Here is a 16,342-nt window from a genome sequence, read left to right on the forward strand (position 1 = left end):
AACCAATCTACTCAACTCAAGCCAGTGCCACTCACCCTGAACGACGTTACTAAAAAAAAACCCAACAAAATTCTACCTCTACACTAACTCAAGGAATAAACAATCCTCTGTAAAAATAACTTTAAAACCTGAACTAATTAACAAAATGGAAAAACATCTCAACCACTAAAAACTAAGAAATTAACTACCCAAATAAATAAATACTTTAAAAACCCACCATATAAATACCCATGTTCCCAAAAAAAACCCTGATAAACAATACTCAAATACATTAAAAGACAACAACAAGAAGAAAATAAAGAAACCAACAACAAGAATAATACCAAAAACCAGATAAACTTAAATCTGCAACCAAAAAATTATTCCCAACTGAATAAACCCATAGTGCCTCAAGCTATCAAAATAAAAATACCACCTAGAAACAAACACAAAGACTAAAGACAAACGTAACCATAAACAATGTCCCCCAAATTACCCGGAACCATAAAACATACACTACAATCAAATAAACCAAACAAATAAAAGCCCTGGAAGACGATAAACACACATGCAATTATAAAGATTAAAAACCCGCTGCTATGAACGACAGGACGCTACCTCAAGCCCCCCAAAACAAACACTACACACTCACGCTAATAAAAGCCACCGCAACAGAATTAAAATCCGAACCGCTGCTTCGCGCTACGACCCGTAAAAACCATTGCGCGCCCTTCTAAACATAATACCCGGAAAAAAAAAAAAAAATAAAATAAAATCCGACTACAAAACCCAATCCAAAACAAACCATTATCATCCCTACCGGCACCGAGAACCGTGCCGCTCAGGAAGAACACCGTATCCCTTAGCGGACACCCGCTGCAAACCGAACCCAGCGATGCCATCAACGCCTCCAAAGCGCCTCCGAGCCACGGCACCGCCGAACGTGGAGCGGCCGAACCCCGCGCTCGCTGCCGGCCCCGGACGGAGCGCGGCTCCCGGCAGGAAAGCGGCTCCTGCGGCGGCCGCTCCGGCACGCGGGGCCGGCGCCGTCCCGGGGAGCCCCGCCCGCTGCCCCTGCCCGGCGGGGCCGGCACCGGGCCCGGGGCTACCGGCGGCGCCCGAGCCCCGCGCCCGGAGCGGACGGAGCGGCCGGCACCGCCCGGGCCGGCGCAGCAGCGCCCGCGCCGCCTCTGCCGCCCTCGGCCGGCCCGGCCCGGCTCCGCTCGGCTCCGCACGGCTCGCACCGGCGCGGCTCCGCCACTGCCGCTCTCGGCCGGCCCGGCCGCGCCGAATCCCCCGTGCGCCCCGGCAGCTGCCCGGGCCGTGCCAGCAGCGCTCCCGAGCGGGAACGTTCCGCGCCGGGCCGCGGGCACGGGCAGCGCCCTCCAATGCAGCGGCACAGCCCCATTGCAGCCCTGCAAACGCTGCCGGAGCTGCGGCTTCCCGCAAGCCAGCCCCGAAACCGCAGACGGGGCTCACCTCACTTCAACAAGGGCAAAGAAATGTGTTCTCCCCTCCAATTTCACCCCCTAGGAGAGCAGAAAAGAAGGGGCGCTCCCCAAATGAAAGCCTTCGACTGATGGGAAAGGGCGATTTCGAAGGGCGATTTCTCCATTCAAACCCTTCAAAAGGAGGGACACAAGGGCTGCCCCCTCCATTTAAACCCGAGGGTGGTGAAAATGGGGTGGCTGCCTTCAAATCAAACCCAGAATACCACAAGAATACTTTTCCCATTCCCCTTAGAATAGAACGCAGGGATTCCCTGTCACCCCCGGGATACCCCTAACAGCCTGGAAAAGGCAGCTTTTCCTGCAATCAACACCCTTCAAACCACAAGTCAAGAGGGATCCCCTCAGGTCAAACGCAGACAATAAAAGAAGAGGAGCTGCTTCCTTCTCCTTAATTCCTTTTGTCTTCATAAGCTCCATTTTTGTTCCTGGGGAACCGGAGAGGGACTGGCAAGATGAAATTGCAAAGGGGAAGGAGAAAATTCCCCGCTCCGAACCCACACGGGCTCACCTGTTCGGCCGCTGCTCCCCGGCACAAAGATTCGTCCCTCGGCGCCTCCTTTAAGCGATGCTCCACGTACCCAAGCGCGGATCCAGGTGTTGCCCCCGACCCTGTGGGAAGCTCTCGCAGTCCTTCCATGAGACAGCGCCGGGAGCGCCCCATAAACCCCTCCACTCAGCAGCTCCATGCAAAAGGGAGCTGAGGCAAAGCCTCCCCCTAAAACAGCCTCGCCCCGGCAGGAGCCGGCCCCTCATCATCCTCACACTCACACCTGGGCTGCTCCGAGCCCTCATCATCCTCACACTCACACCTGGGCTGCTCCGAGCCCCCATCATATATTTTTCATATTTATATTCGCATTTATATTTAGAATTTATATTACTGTATAATAAAAATTATATTATATACTGCATCTCTTCATGTTACTTACATAGATTTCTATTTCTATTCATAGTTTGGTATTATATCTTTATATCTCTATATATTTATTACATATTTCTGTATGTCTATTTACATTTCTATAGTACTTATATTATTTAAAATAAAACCCCTGCCTCTAACCAAATAAAAAGCAAAGACACCCCTTTATTTAAAACACATTTAAAATTTTAAAAATAATTTTGTTTGTCATAATTCTATTCACATCTATATTTGTAATTTTCATTTGTTATATTTATAGATATTATATATATTGGAGAGAATACCTTTTTATTTAATAATAGGTATATTCTTTTGACACAATAGATTTCTTTTACTGATATTGATATATATTAAATATTTATTGATATCGACATATAGATGATATATTTGGATTTCTAGTTTTATATTTTTTATGAAATCTCCAGCCTATACCCCAATAAAAGCCAAAAAATCCCCAATTTATTTAAACTATATTTAAACATAAATCCTGTCACGGCTGCATTGCACAGCAGTGCCCCAAACTAATCTGACACTTGTTCATCTCCTGGACTTGAATCTGAACCCGCTCACCTTGATCGCACCTGGCAGAACCATTTTCGTACCTTTTTCTGGCATGTCTTGGGTTTTTTCTTGAATTTTTTGTGGCCTTTATTGCCTCTCTTTCTTGCCTTGTTTCTTGATTTTTTTTCTGGCACTTCTTGGGTTTTTTTCTTCGTTTCTTCTTGCCCATCTTGGTGTTTTTTCTGGTTTTTCCTTGCCCCCCCTTGGTTTGTTTTTTTTTTCAGTTTATTTTTTTTCCCTGTTTTTTTTTTTTTCTGTGGTATTTCTGGGATTTTTCTTGCCCATCTTGGATTTTTCAGGGAGGGGGGGTGTTTCTCGCCCATCCCGAGGTATTTTCTGTGGCTTTGTTTTTTGTTGGTTTCTTTTTTCTTTTCTTTTTATTTTTTTCCCTAGGCTTCTCCTTGCCCTCTTGGTTTTTGGGTTTTTTTTGTCTGTCTTCCTTCTTTCCTCCCTTCCTTCCTGTCCTTCCTTCTTTCTTCCTTTCATTTCCTTTCCTTATTTTCTTTTTTTCTTTTTCTTTCTTTCTTTCTTTCTTTCCCTGCATTTCTAATCTTGGTTTTCCTTTCTAGCTTTAGAATAAAAAAGCAGCAGTAGTAACTTTCAGGCTACCTGGGAGTAAAAAAAACTCCAAAACGAAAATGATTTAAAGAAAACGATTTATTCCCTGGGAGCCTGAAATTTTCTACAGCTGCACTTGACAGAGAGCTTTTATCCCTTCTTATCGATAGTTGATATTTTATACTTTATACAGCGCCCCCTGCCGTGTGCACCGGCGCACTGCAGGCACAGCGATCCCTGCCGTCTGCACCGGCGCACTGCAGGCACAGCGCCCCCTGTCGTCTGCACAGGCGCACTGCATGCAGAGCGCCGCGGCGTCGTTCGGTTCTGTTGAATGAAACTTGGCTGAATTGGGCTTGCTTCGGCTCTTGGTCTAAACTCGTTTCAGTTCGGCTCTTCGGCTGAACTGCGCACGGTTCGGCTAAACTCGGTCGTATTCGGCACATTGTCTAAATGCGGCTCAAGTCGGCTACAGTCGGCTATCGGTTGCAGTCGGCTATTGTCGGCTCTTGGTGTAAACTGGGCTGTTTCCGGCCGCACTGGGCTCTTGGGTTGCAGTCGGCTGTTTGCGGCCACACTGGGCTCTTCGGTCAAACTCGGCTGTTTCCGGCCACACTCGGCTCTTCGGGGAAACTCGGCTGTTTCCGGCCACACTCGGCTCTTCGGGGAAACTCGGCTGTTTCCGGCCACACTCGTCTCTTCGGGGAAACTCGGCTGTTTCCGGCCACACTCGGCTCTTCGGCTCTTCGGAACTATTCGGCCCGGCTCGGCTCCCTCAGGGCGGGAAAGCCGACGTGAGAGGACCCCGGCACAGCGAGCCGTTTACCCAGATGCCTCTCACAAACCCGCCAAAATACGCCCGCCCGCGGCGCCGCTGAGCCCACAGCATGTCTCGGGTACACATGAAACGCCACAGAAAAATCCGTCGGGGCCGCCATGACGTCGGTATTCCGTGCAGGCAGTGCAGTTAAACACCCACCCGGTCCTCCACTTTCCCGCCCTTTTCGCCGCCATCTTGAGAAGGTCAAACAAAACTCCGCGACATCGCCCACGCGCCACTCCCAAGCTGGCGGCCTCTCGCTGCACGCCTGCAGTACCGCGCTCTGCCCACAAGGCGGCAGCACTGCCGCCCGCCCCAGCCGGGGGCGCAGCGCGCCTCGGGGCTGCGGCAGCGAAGGCGGCAAAAAAGAACAGGGGCGACCCCCGCCGAAAACTGCTCTGAAATAAATGCCCCAAAACAACCGGGAAGAGGGAAAAAAAACTTCTGCCTCTAATCTAATAGGATAAAAGACAAAACAAAACCAAACAAAACACAACACCAAAAAAAAAAAAAAAAATTAAAAAAAAAATTAAATATTTTTTAAAATATTTTTTCATATTAATATTCACATTTCTATTTACAATGTATATTGATGTACACTGTCCATTTATACATTTCTTTTTATAAATACATTTCTATTCCATATTGCATATATCCCTAAAACTTTAATTTATTTGTATATTTTTATAATTATTTTTACATAGTAAGTATGTATTTCTGGTACTATTTTTACTTCTGTAACACTTGGATTATTTAAAATAAAACCTTTGCCTCCATCCACATTAAAGCCAAAAAGAACCCCTTTCTTCAAAACTGTACTTAAATATTTTTTTTAATTCTATTTTTCAGGTTCATATTCACATTTACATTTAAAATGTATACTTATGTATACTGTTATTTGTATTTTTCATTACATCTCTTCCTATTATTTGTATTTATTTAGATTTTGTGGTTATATAATATATTTATATCTTGATTGTATATCTCAATATTTAGAAATATATAACAATAATATCTACATTCATATGATTTAAAATAAAAACCCTGCCTCTAACACAAGAATAAAAAAGCCCAACCTTTGTTTTAAACAATATTTAAATAGATTTTATCCTCCTGTTCAATTTTTATATTCATATTTGTACTTATAATGTATATTAATGTATATTGCTTACTTATGCATTTATCTTTACCAATGTCAATTTATAAATAAATTTATATTCTATATTACATCCGATGCGAGTAGGTATTTATATTTTTCATATATTTTTATTCATATTTTTTATATTGATTAAATATTTCTGCGTCAAGATTTTTACTTCTGGAACACTTATAATATTCAAAATAAAAACCCTGCCTCTACTTAAATAAAAGCCAAAACATTCCCTTTCTCTTAAACTATATTTACATATTTTTATATTTATATTCCCATTTATAATTTATATTGCCATATAATGTTATTTATATTCTATACTACAACTCTTCATATTACTTACATATATTTATATTTAAATTTATAGTCATAGTTTAGCAATTTCTCTTTATATATTTATTATATCTTTCTATCTTAAGATCCACATTTCTATATTACTTATATTATTTAAAATAAAACTCCTGCCTCTAACCAAATAAAAACCAAGGACACCCCTTTATTTGAACCAGATTTAAAATTTAGGAAGTAAATTTATTTTTCAAAATTATAATGATATTTATATGGATAGTTTTATTTATTCTATTCATAGATATTATATATATTAGAGAGAATACCTTCTAATATAATCATAGATATATATTTTCTGTATTATATATATATTTTTTACTTATATTTATTTAAATTAAATATGTATAGATATTTGTATTTCTATATATATTTGTATATCTGAATTTATATTGTATTTCTATCATTTATTTAAAAACCCCAGCCTATAACCTAAAAAAAACCACAATTTACTTTAACTCCATTTAAATATTTTTATATCTACAATCTATATTTATATATCTTTGTGTATATATATATATATAAAACAGACTATCATTTACCTATACGATAATATGTTCCAATTATATACCATATATTATAGTTCTATGTATGTATCTGTTATCTATATTTATGTTTACCGCTCTAATTTTATATTTATTTTTAAATTTATATTTATTTCTATTTTCATCTCTACATTCAACCATGTCAGTTCATTAACCCGACGCACCAGAGCCACAACAATACTGTACCTTTGTCAGCGCCGGCACGCAGCACACGCCCATCCCACCGCAGCACCTCAAAACAAAACCTATTTCTATTACTAACGGAACAAACATCCCACAACACTGAACCCTAATAAAAACTCAAATAAACCTAACTGTAAACAAATTTTAAATCCCACTATAAAGTAGCCCAAAACCTCCGCACATGCTCATCATAAACTTCCTCCTAAACCAGTATCTCAAAAACCCCAAAAAACTCAAATACACCTTGAAAATGACACAACTGCTAATAAAAACAAACACCCAATAAAAATTAAATCAAACCAACTCACTAGACTCAAAACTGTACAACTGACCCTAAACATTACTAAAAAAAGTCCCCAAAGCTCTACCTTTTTGCTAATGCACAAATAATAACCTATAATCTATAAAAGTTCTTTGAAAAAATTAAAAAAAAACCACCATGAAAATAAAAAACCTAAACCATTAAATTACTAAAAAACATCACTACCTAAATTAAAAAACGTGTTGCCTATAAAAACCCACCATATAAATGCCCCTGTCCCAAAAAATAAAAATAAAATAACTGTCAAACCAGAAAGAAATCAGAACTTAGGAACACCAAAACCATAGCGTTCAAGAAGTCACACCACATCCCTCATCATACACCAACTACAAACAACATAAAACAATACAATGAATTCTTAAAAACCACCTTAAGACCACTACATTGAAAAACATTTCAAAAATTAAAAACTGCATTTAACAAAAGCCATCTAATAAATTCACACCCAAACCTCCAGCAGCCCAGCTGGCCCTACCAAAGCTCTAGGTTCATACATACAGTAAACAAAACCAAAATCCCAGTAATACCCATCAGAAATCTAGGAAATAATCCTATTGAAATTAATCCTGCTTCAAATACAAACCAACCCATCCAGAAAGTCAGCTTCACTCAATAAACAATTTACACAGACTTAATACTACCAAGAAATGAAACAACACACCATATACCACCAATGAATATCATAGTGAAGGAAAAAAAAACCACTACATTTTTTCCTTTTTGTTTTTTAAACTAACTTCTTTTATTAGCTAGAACAAAAGATTTTGCCAGGACTGTAACAACAACAACAACTTCTTTTGCTTCTTCTCCTTCTGAAATGTCCCTTCTCACTCCCAAATTCCTTTCAACGCCTGAGTTTACATCCAAGCAAAAAAGCAAAATTCGTGCACTCGTGCGTCCGATGCTCCTGTCAGATTCTCTCTTTCCCTCCACATCTTCTTACACTTTCAGTCTTCACGCTGTCCCGCCGTGATGAGTCTGACAGAAGAATTGGCACATGTTAACAGAGCATTTCCCTCCCTCCCTCTGCTTTCCTCAGCGCATTTCAATCCATCCCAGGCCTGCAGTGATGCACGCTCACCCCAAAGCTCACAGCAAGCGTGCAGCAGCTCAGGCTCACTCGGCTCCAGGGCCCAGAGCCTGCAGGCCCTGCAGCTGCCACACGGATGGACCTGGTTCCCTCCCCGGGTGCCCAGAGGGAAACCTGAGGGCAGGCGTCCACCCCGAGGGGGCACCCGCAGCCCCGGGCAGGCATGGAGTCGCCGGCTGCTCTCTGGGGACGACACCCTCCCTGCAGGCCACACTGCCTCGGCCTCTCCCTCCCTGGGGGACAGGCACCTCCAGGGTCTGTGACCAGCCCCCTTCCGTCAGCATCCAGGGGCTCTGTCAGAGCCACAGGGCTCAATTCGTGGTGAGTACCGATGGCACGCAAACGGCAGCCCGAGGAAATCGTGTTCTGGCCTCTAAGTGCTTGGGACAGGGTCTGATTTTTTGTTTTGTACTTGTATGAAGCTTAGTACAACAGGGCTCTGATGGATGACATGGCAACACAGAATTAAAAACTCCTCGATAGGATTACATGGACTTCTAGGAAAAGACAAAAGCTTAGGACCCTTCTGAAATCTACTTTTAATCCAAAGCACGGGGATTGTCAGCATGCTGCACCTTCCAGCTTTTCAAAGCAGCTTCCCGCTGAAGACCAGGAAACATTGATTTCTACAGAAACAATGGGCAACCCCCAGGCTAATCTCAGCACTACTGTTTAATAGGGGACCTGCCAGCGTGCCAGTCCAGCTTCAAGTGTGCTTTACTTCAGTCTAACATCCCCACAAAATTCTTCTCACAACTTCCAACCCTGAAATCTTATTTTCCCCTAAAAGCTTCTCTTCATTAGCAATTTCCAAGTAACATGGTATTTTTACAACATTCAAAAATGTCATGCTGGACTGTGCTAGAGAGTAATCTGCAAATATAAGCTTAGCAAAGTTTGAATTGACTTGTCCAGAGAAAAAAACTACAAGTGAACACCTACACCTGCCTACAAAGAGCTAACAAGCCCCTGGCAGCTGCCAGCATCAAAGCACAGCGGATGTCTCTAATACAGGGTAAGGATAACAATATCACCTTCTGTTCTCTCCAGCTTCTTTTCCCTGCAGTCCTATTTTGCTTCTTATGATTTTTTTAGTCCCCGTATCTTCTTGGACAGCACTGAGCCCGACGACAAGGACACGAGAGTCTTTCCCTGCCGGGCGGAGAGAACCAGGAAAACAGTTAAAATAAGAACAGGGCAGTTTGAAATTCATACTTGCAACGAGAAGCAGCGCCTAACCAACAGAACAAAAGTAAACAAAGCATGACACCTCCCTGGGGACAGAAGACTCACAAACTCTCCAGGATTTACAATTCTAGCCACCAACCCCTTCAGGACAGCAGCCAAGTGTCCCACGGGGTGGTGCTGCACCAAAGAACCATCTGAGAGGTTCCAAAGAGTGAAATGCACAATATTTTGCAAAGACAAAAAATCTTGCAAAATAACAAAAATACAATAGATGTAAACTACAGGGCAAGAATACAAGTGTTACCTTTGGGAGCTGGAACCATCCAGGTGAGCACCTGATAACTGGATCCTCACCAGAGTTTGAACCCTTCAGGACACAGAAGGGTTTTCCCCAGGAATTTCACAGACTGAGTTTTGACAGAAGCACGCTCGCCGGATCCTCAGAAACGTCGCCCATTCTCCAGGCGTCTGGAGAGAACTGCAAATGGCTCTCACGTAGTTGGAGCTGCTTCTGTAAGGTCTCAGGGTGAATTTCACCAGATGCAACCAAATTGGGCAACTCCCAGTGGGACAGAAGGAACCCAAAGCTTGGGTAAGCAGAGCTGCAGCAAATACTGAGGAAACAAACATAACAGCGTAAAAAATAATAAACCATCCTTTTTTTTCTCTTGCTTTTGTTTTTTTTTTTCTTATTCAGATCAGCATAGCAATTAAAGAGAAGGTGAAAAACTCACCATTACTGAACATTTCATCACCTGTAAGCTGAGCATCCTTAGCATAGGGGACTCCAAAGTTAAAATTCACCGATCCCTGGGAAATGAAACCAAATATCGTATGGTAAACAATCAAACAGCAGACATAAAAATTTGTTTCCTCTAAGGACTTTCAGGGACGTATGTATCTTTGCATTACACATTAGAACATACACTTTATACCATCACCTAATACATAATAATTCACCTTTAAATTCTGATAGTATAGCATGAATTTTTAACTTAAACTGGTGATCTATCATTATTCAGTTGGTGCCTAAAGTTATTTCTGCTGTCACGTTCAAAAAAACATGAATTTTTTTTACTGGAATGAGCAATTGATTTCAAAGTCATCACAAGCCCACCAAAACACAAAGCTGGGTTCACTGGACGGGTCTGTGAGCTAGAAGTAGTTAGGCTTGTACTTCCCTCTTGTTCTTCCAGAACCAATAAATGCTGTCAACAAAACCAGGATCTTTAGCCCACTGCTGTGAAAGATTCTACAAGGATGATGGTTTGATTTGTGTTTAGAAGTTTTGATTTGAAATGGCCAGTCCAATGGATAAAGACAGTTTAAGTAGTATTACATTACTATTGTTATTATTTCTATTATGATTTTTACTAGTACTACTACTATTATTATCACCTGCTACTGGAAGAAACAAACCAGTAGTACCTATACTTAATTACTTTTATTTCCAGAAAATAATAAAGAAAAAGAACCAAACCAAAAAAAGTCACTTCCTACCTTTTATATCAAGGGATGAAAAATTTCTCTTGGGCTCTTCTCCAATTGATCAAGACTCATAGCACTGAAAGGCAAACAAAACAGTGCTTTACAGAAGGCCAAGTGCACGTTTCAAGGCTGAACCACCAACTGACTGCAGTGACAGCACTTACAACGTGAATCGTTCCCAGAGCCTCTGTTCAATGGAATGTTCTGTGGAACTGCCATTTCTTTCCCAAAACACTAACTTCCAACACTTCCTAAACTTATCTTGTATTTTAAAACCACAGAAGTTAGTGAGACTCTGTGCGGAGGTCAGCTTTAAATTTATTTCCTTCTAAAGCACAGAGCTCTGTTCCATCACCCTTCCCTTCGGCTCTACACTGGATCATGGTGAGCATTTGAGGAGTGCTCAAGAACCAATTCGATTTCTCTCTTTTTCTAGTTCTCTCTACTCTTAAATAATGCAAGACAAGTCAAATGAAAAATGACAAGTTCAGCATCAAAGTCACACTTTTTCCCTTTGTCTGCTCAAGAACAGGCTCTAAATCCACTTCTTGCTGCCTTCAACGATTAAGACTTGCAAAACCATTTTGACATGTTTTACAGCTTTATCATAAAACCCACAGAACGCAAGCTCTGAATTACAGGAAAAGGTCATTCACAGGCAAATATCTAAAGAGACCACTTACTTGTAAATACATACCTTGATAGAGATCGCACTGAGAACGTTTCTGTGGGACTCTAAGGGAGACATATTTTCTGAGTATCCTGTAAACAAGAAAAGCTACGATATATTACAAGACATCCCCGCTTTTTCTACATATTCAAATAGGATTTTTAATAAAAACAATTCAGTTAAAAAAGAAGGAAGAAAATCAAGGTAATTTTACTCAGCTATATTTACTCCCGATTTAGAGGGAAAAAAAAGTCACGGGTGCTGCAAAGAAAAAAAAAGTGAACCATAAACGCTTACAGTAGAATTTTAAAACAAGTGCTTGCATAAAAGAATCTTATGGAACGTGAAGTAGAAAAAAAAGTGAAACCACTATCAGACCTGCCTATTTTCTCACCATTGTACAAGAAAATCCTAAAAGCATTATAAAGTCGCTGCCTGAAACCGGTCATGGGATGTAACCAAGAACAATTGAGGCATTTGCTAATTTAGACAGAAACCTTTTCTGGATGCAAGTGTCAAATCACAAGTTTTGTCTTTCAGAAGCTCGACAATGCTGGAAAGCATTTTCCCTGGGGCTCGGGAGGGCAGGGGCGGAAGGGGGGGTGGCTTTGCAGCTCGCACCTGTGCCATCCGAAGCACACAGCCCGCCCGCTCCCTGCGCTGGGCATTCTCCCGGCCATCTCTGGCTTTACCGCCCAGCGCCGCTCCATCCGCTGTCACGGCACAAAGAGCCACGGGCACTAACGCAGGCAGCAGCCCCGCCATGCCGGCGATACCGCAGCGCTCCCTGCTCGCAGCGCCCAACACGCGGCGGAGCCGCCTCCGCCCGCAGCACCGGCAGCAGCCCGAGGGAGACGGCTGCAGCTCGGGGGCTCCTCCGGCGCCTCCGCCAGCCCGAGGGCGGCCGCCCCACCGGGACCGCGGCAGCGCCCGGCGCCGCTCGCCCGGGGCGGCTCCCGCAGCTCCCGGCCCGCGGCAGCAAAGCACCGCCTCGCCCTCCGCCATCGGCGGGCGGCAGCGCCCCCGCCCCCGGCACCGCTGAGTGCGGCCGAGGAACCGGGCGGACGCTCCTTCCGCGCTGCTCAGCTCCGCGCGGGCGGCCAGACGGAGGCTGCGCCCCTCCAGCGTCGCTGTCCCGCGCGGGAGAGGCGCCGGCAGCTGCGCGCGCACAGCCCCGCGCGGCCGCCTGGCACGCCAGCCACTCATGTGCCGCGTCAGCCGTTGCGTCACACGCCGCGCCGGCAGCATGGCCTGCCGGGAGCTGGAGTCTCGGGCTGACAGCCACCGCTCCGTCCCCCGCCACCGGCAGCTGCAGTCCCTCCTGGGCATCAAACGGGTCCTTCGCCCCAGGGCGGGGAAGGACCTGAGGCAGCACCGCTCCTCCCCAATGCCCTCTCTTTTTCCCTCCAACTCTTTTTACTTTTTTCACTCTGTTTTTCACCACTTCCCTTCCCTTTTCCTTTTCCCTTTCCTTTCCTTTCCCTTCCCTTCCCCTTTCTTGTATTTCTAATCTTGGTTTACCTTTCCACCTTTAGAATAAAAAAGCAGCAGTAGAAACTTGCAGGCTACCCGAGAGGAAAAAAAAAAAACTCCATAACGAAAATGATTTAAAGAAAACTATTTATTCCCTGGGAGCCTGACATTTTCTACTGCTGCACGTGACATAGAGCTTTTATTCCTTCTTATAGATAGTTGATATTTTATATATATTTATCGTTTATATTGATGTATTATATTAATAACTATATATAGTATGCACCTTATTCAAAAAATATACGGGAAATATTTTTTAAATTATTTACCATATCTACTGCTACAACTTATTTTTCCTTATATTTCTAATTTTTATATAAATCTTTAATGTGTTTATGATATACTTCTATACTCATATTTCTACCTTTATATTATTTGTATTTGTAATTTTTACACGAAAACCCCTGCTTTGGCAAAGAAAAAACAAAACCATCCATTATTTTAAACTACCTAAATGTTTTTTTATATTTGTATTTATCATAATATACAACAAATGATAGATATAGATAGATAGATATATCACATCCGTATTTATATCTATTTTATATCCATTTCCTATAATATTTTTCATAAAATATATGCAGTATCACTTGTATTATATATTGTATCAATTTATGTTATTTTACATTTACAATTTAATATTAATTTTTTAGATATCTGCATATAGTTGCAATACATTTATATACTTGTATTTTTGTTTGGGTTGTATTTACATTTGTATTCTCTATTCATAAATCGAAAAACATACACAATACTCTATTAAAATTAGAATAACTTATTGTAACATATAATGACTTATGTTACATGTTAAATTTTAAAAATTGACCGAATATATAAAAATAAAATTGGCTCATTCCCATTGCTACACATCTATTTCTTTTGTTTCAATATAGTTAGAGTCATAATTGCATATTTAAAATCCAATTCCTAAATGAAATGACGAAACAAACAGCATCAAATTCCCACCAATGTCTTCCAAAAACATCAAGATACCTCCAACAGCCAAACAAGTGTCAGCGAAAAAACAAAGAACACTCTTTTCAATAACAATTCTCATCAGGACAGAAAAATGGAACCAAAATAAAAGAAAATCCTATAGAAACACACACAGCAAATTACAAAAAGTACTAAAAAAAAGTCAAACCAATCTACTAAACTCAAGCCAGTGCCACTCACCCTGAACGACGTTACTAAAAAAAAACCCAACAAAATTCTACCTCTACACTAACTCAAGGAATAAACAATCCTCTGTAAAAATAACTTTAAAACCTGAACTAATTAACAAAATGGAAAAACATCTCAACCACTAAAAACTAAGAAATTAACTACCCAAATAAATAAATACTTTAAAAACCCACCATATAAATACCCATGTTCCCAAAAAAAAACCCTGATAAACAATACTCAAATACATTAAAAGACAACAACAAGAAGAAAATAAAGAAACCAACAACAAGAATAATACCAAAAACCAGATAAACTTAAATCTGCAACCAAAAAATTATTCCCAACTGAATAAACCCATAGTGCCTCAAGCTATCAAAATAAAAATACCACCTAGAAACAAACACAAAGACTAAAGACAAACGTAACCATAAACAATGTCCCCCAAATTACCCGGAACCATAAAACATACACTACAATCAAATAAACCAAACAAATAAAAGCCCTGGAAGACGATAAACACACATGCAATTATAAAGATTAAAAACCCGCTGCTATGAACGACAGGACGCTACCTCAAGCCCCCCAAAACAAACACTACACACTCACGCTAATAAAAGCCACCGCAACAGAATTAAAATCCGAACCGCTGCTTCGCGCTACGACCCGTAAAAACCATTGCGCGCCCTTCTAAACATAATACCCGGAAAAAAAAAAAAAAAATAAAATAAAATCCGACTACAAAACCCAATCCAAAACAAACCATTATCATCCCTACCGGCACCGAGAACCGTGCCCACTCATGAAGAACACCGTATCCCTTAGCGGACACCCGCTGCAAACCGAACCCAGCGATGCCATCAACGCCTCCAAAGCGCCTCCGAGCCACGGCACCGCCGAACGTGGAGCGGCCGAACCCCGCGCTCGCTGCCGGCCCCGGACGGAGCGCGGCTCCCGGCAGGAAAGCGGCTCCTGCGGCGGCCGCTCCGGCACGCGGGGCCGGCGCCGTCCCGGGGAGCCCCGCCCGCTGCCCCTGCCCGGCGGGGCCGGCACCGGGCCCGGGGCTACCGGCGGCGCCCGAGCCCCGCGCCCGGAGCGGACGGAGCGGCCGGCACCGCCCGGGCCGGCGCAGCAGCGCCCGCGCCGCCTCTGCCGCCCTCGGCCGGCCCGGCCCGGCTCCGCTCGGCTCCGCACGGCTCGCACCGGCGCGGCTCCGCCACTGCCGCTCTCGGCCGGCCCGGCCGCGCCGAATCCCCCGTGCGCCCCGGCAGCTGCCCGGGCCGTGCCAGCAGCGCTCCCGAGCGGGAACGTTCCGCGCCGGGCCGCGGGCACGGGCAGCGCCCTCCAATGCAGCGGCACAGCCCCATTGCAGCCCTGCAAACGCTGCCGGAGCTGCGGCTTCCCGCAAGCCAGCCCCGAAACCGCAGACGGGGCGCACCTCACTTCAACAAGGGCAAAGAAATGTGTTCTCCCCTCCAATTTCACCCCCTAGGAGAGCAGAAAAGAAGGGGCGCTCCCCAAATGAAAGCCTTCGACTGATGGGAAAGGGCGATTTCGAAGGGCGATTTCTCCATTCAAACCCTTCAAAAGGAGGGACACCAGGGCTGCCCCCTCCATTTAAACCCGAGGGTGGTGAAAATGGGGTGGCTGCCTTCAAATCAAACCCAGAATACCACAAGAATACTTTTCCCATTCCCCTTAGAATAGAACGCAGGGATTCCCTGTCACCCCCGGGATACCCCTAACAGCCTGGAAAAGGCAGCTTTTCCTGCAATCAACACCCTTCAAACCACAAGTCAAGAGGGATCCCCTCAGGTCAAACGCAGACAATAAAAGAAGAGGAGCTGCTTCCTTCTCCTTAATTCCTTTTGTCTTCATAAGCTCCATTTTTGTTCCTGGGGACCCGGGGAGGGACTGGCAAGATGAAATTGCAAAGGGGAAGGAGAAAATTCCCCGCTCCGAACCCACACGGGCTCACCTGTTCGGCCGCTGCTCCCCGGCACAAAGATTCGTCCCTCGGCGCCTCCTTTAAGCGATGCTCCACGTACCCAAGCGCGGATCCAGGTGTTGCCCCCGACCCTGTGGGAAGCTCTCGCAGTCCTTCCATGAGACAGCGCCGGGAGCGCCCCATAAACCCCTCCACTCAGCAGCTCCATGCAAAAGGGAGCTGAGGCAAAGCCTCCCCCTAAAACAGCCTCGCCCCGGCAGGAGCCGGCCCCTCATCATCCTCACACTCACACCTGGGCTGCTCCGAGCCCCCATCATATATTTTTCATATTTATATTCGCATTTATATTTAGAATTTATATTACTGTA

At 43.8% G+C, this 16,342-nt stretch overlaps 2 long non-coding RNA genes across 4 annotated transcripts in view; both read right to left on the reverse strand.

Annotated features, from left to right (window-relative positions):
• Nucleotides 1-16,342, reverse strand: part of LOC134432071 (uncharacterized) — a 49,249-nt gene that overhangs the window by 20,413 nt on the left and 12,494 nt on the right. The window lies entirely within an intron of this gene.
• On the reverse strand, nucleotides 7,477-14,920 carry LOC134432206 (uncharacterized). 3 transcript variants are annotated; one of them, XR_010031260.1, is made up of 7 exons: nucleotides 14,805-14,920; nucleotides 11,357-11,421; nucleotides 10,672-10,735; nucleotides 9,906-9,981; nucleotides 9,476-9,785; nucleotides 9,018-9,135; nucleotides 7,477-7,871 (listed from the first exon to the last, which is right to left on the reverse strand). It is a non-coding gene; the product is annotated as an uncharacterized LOC134432206 (long non-coding RNA). The 3 variants fall into 3 exon arrangements; XR_010031259.1 differs by lacking the exon at nucleotides 14,805-14,920 and adding an exon at nucleotides 11,951-12,198; XR_010031258.1 differs by lacking the exon at nucleotides 14,805-14,920 and having other exon boundaries at nucleotides 7,480-7,871; nucleotides 11,357-12,198.

The sequence above is a fragment of the Melospiza melodia genome, chromosome Z (genome assembly GCF_035770615.1).
Source record: "Melospiza melodia melodia isolate bMelMel2 chromosome Z, bMelMel2.pri, whole genome shotgun sequence".
NCBI lineage: Eukaryota > Metazoa > Chordata > Aves > Passeriformes > Passerellidae > Melospiza > Melospiza melodia.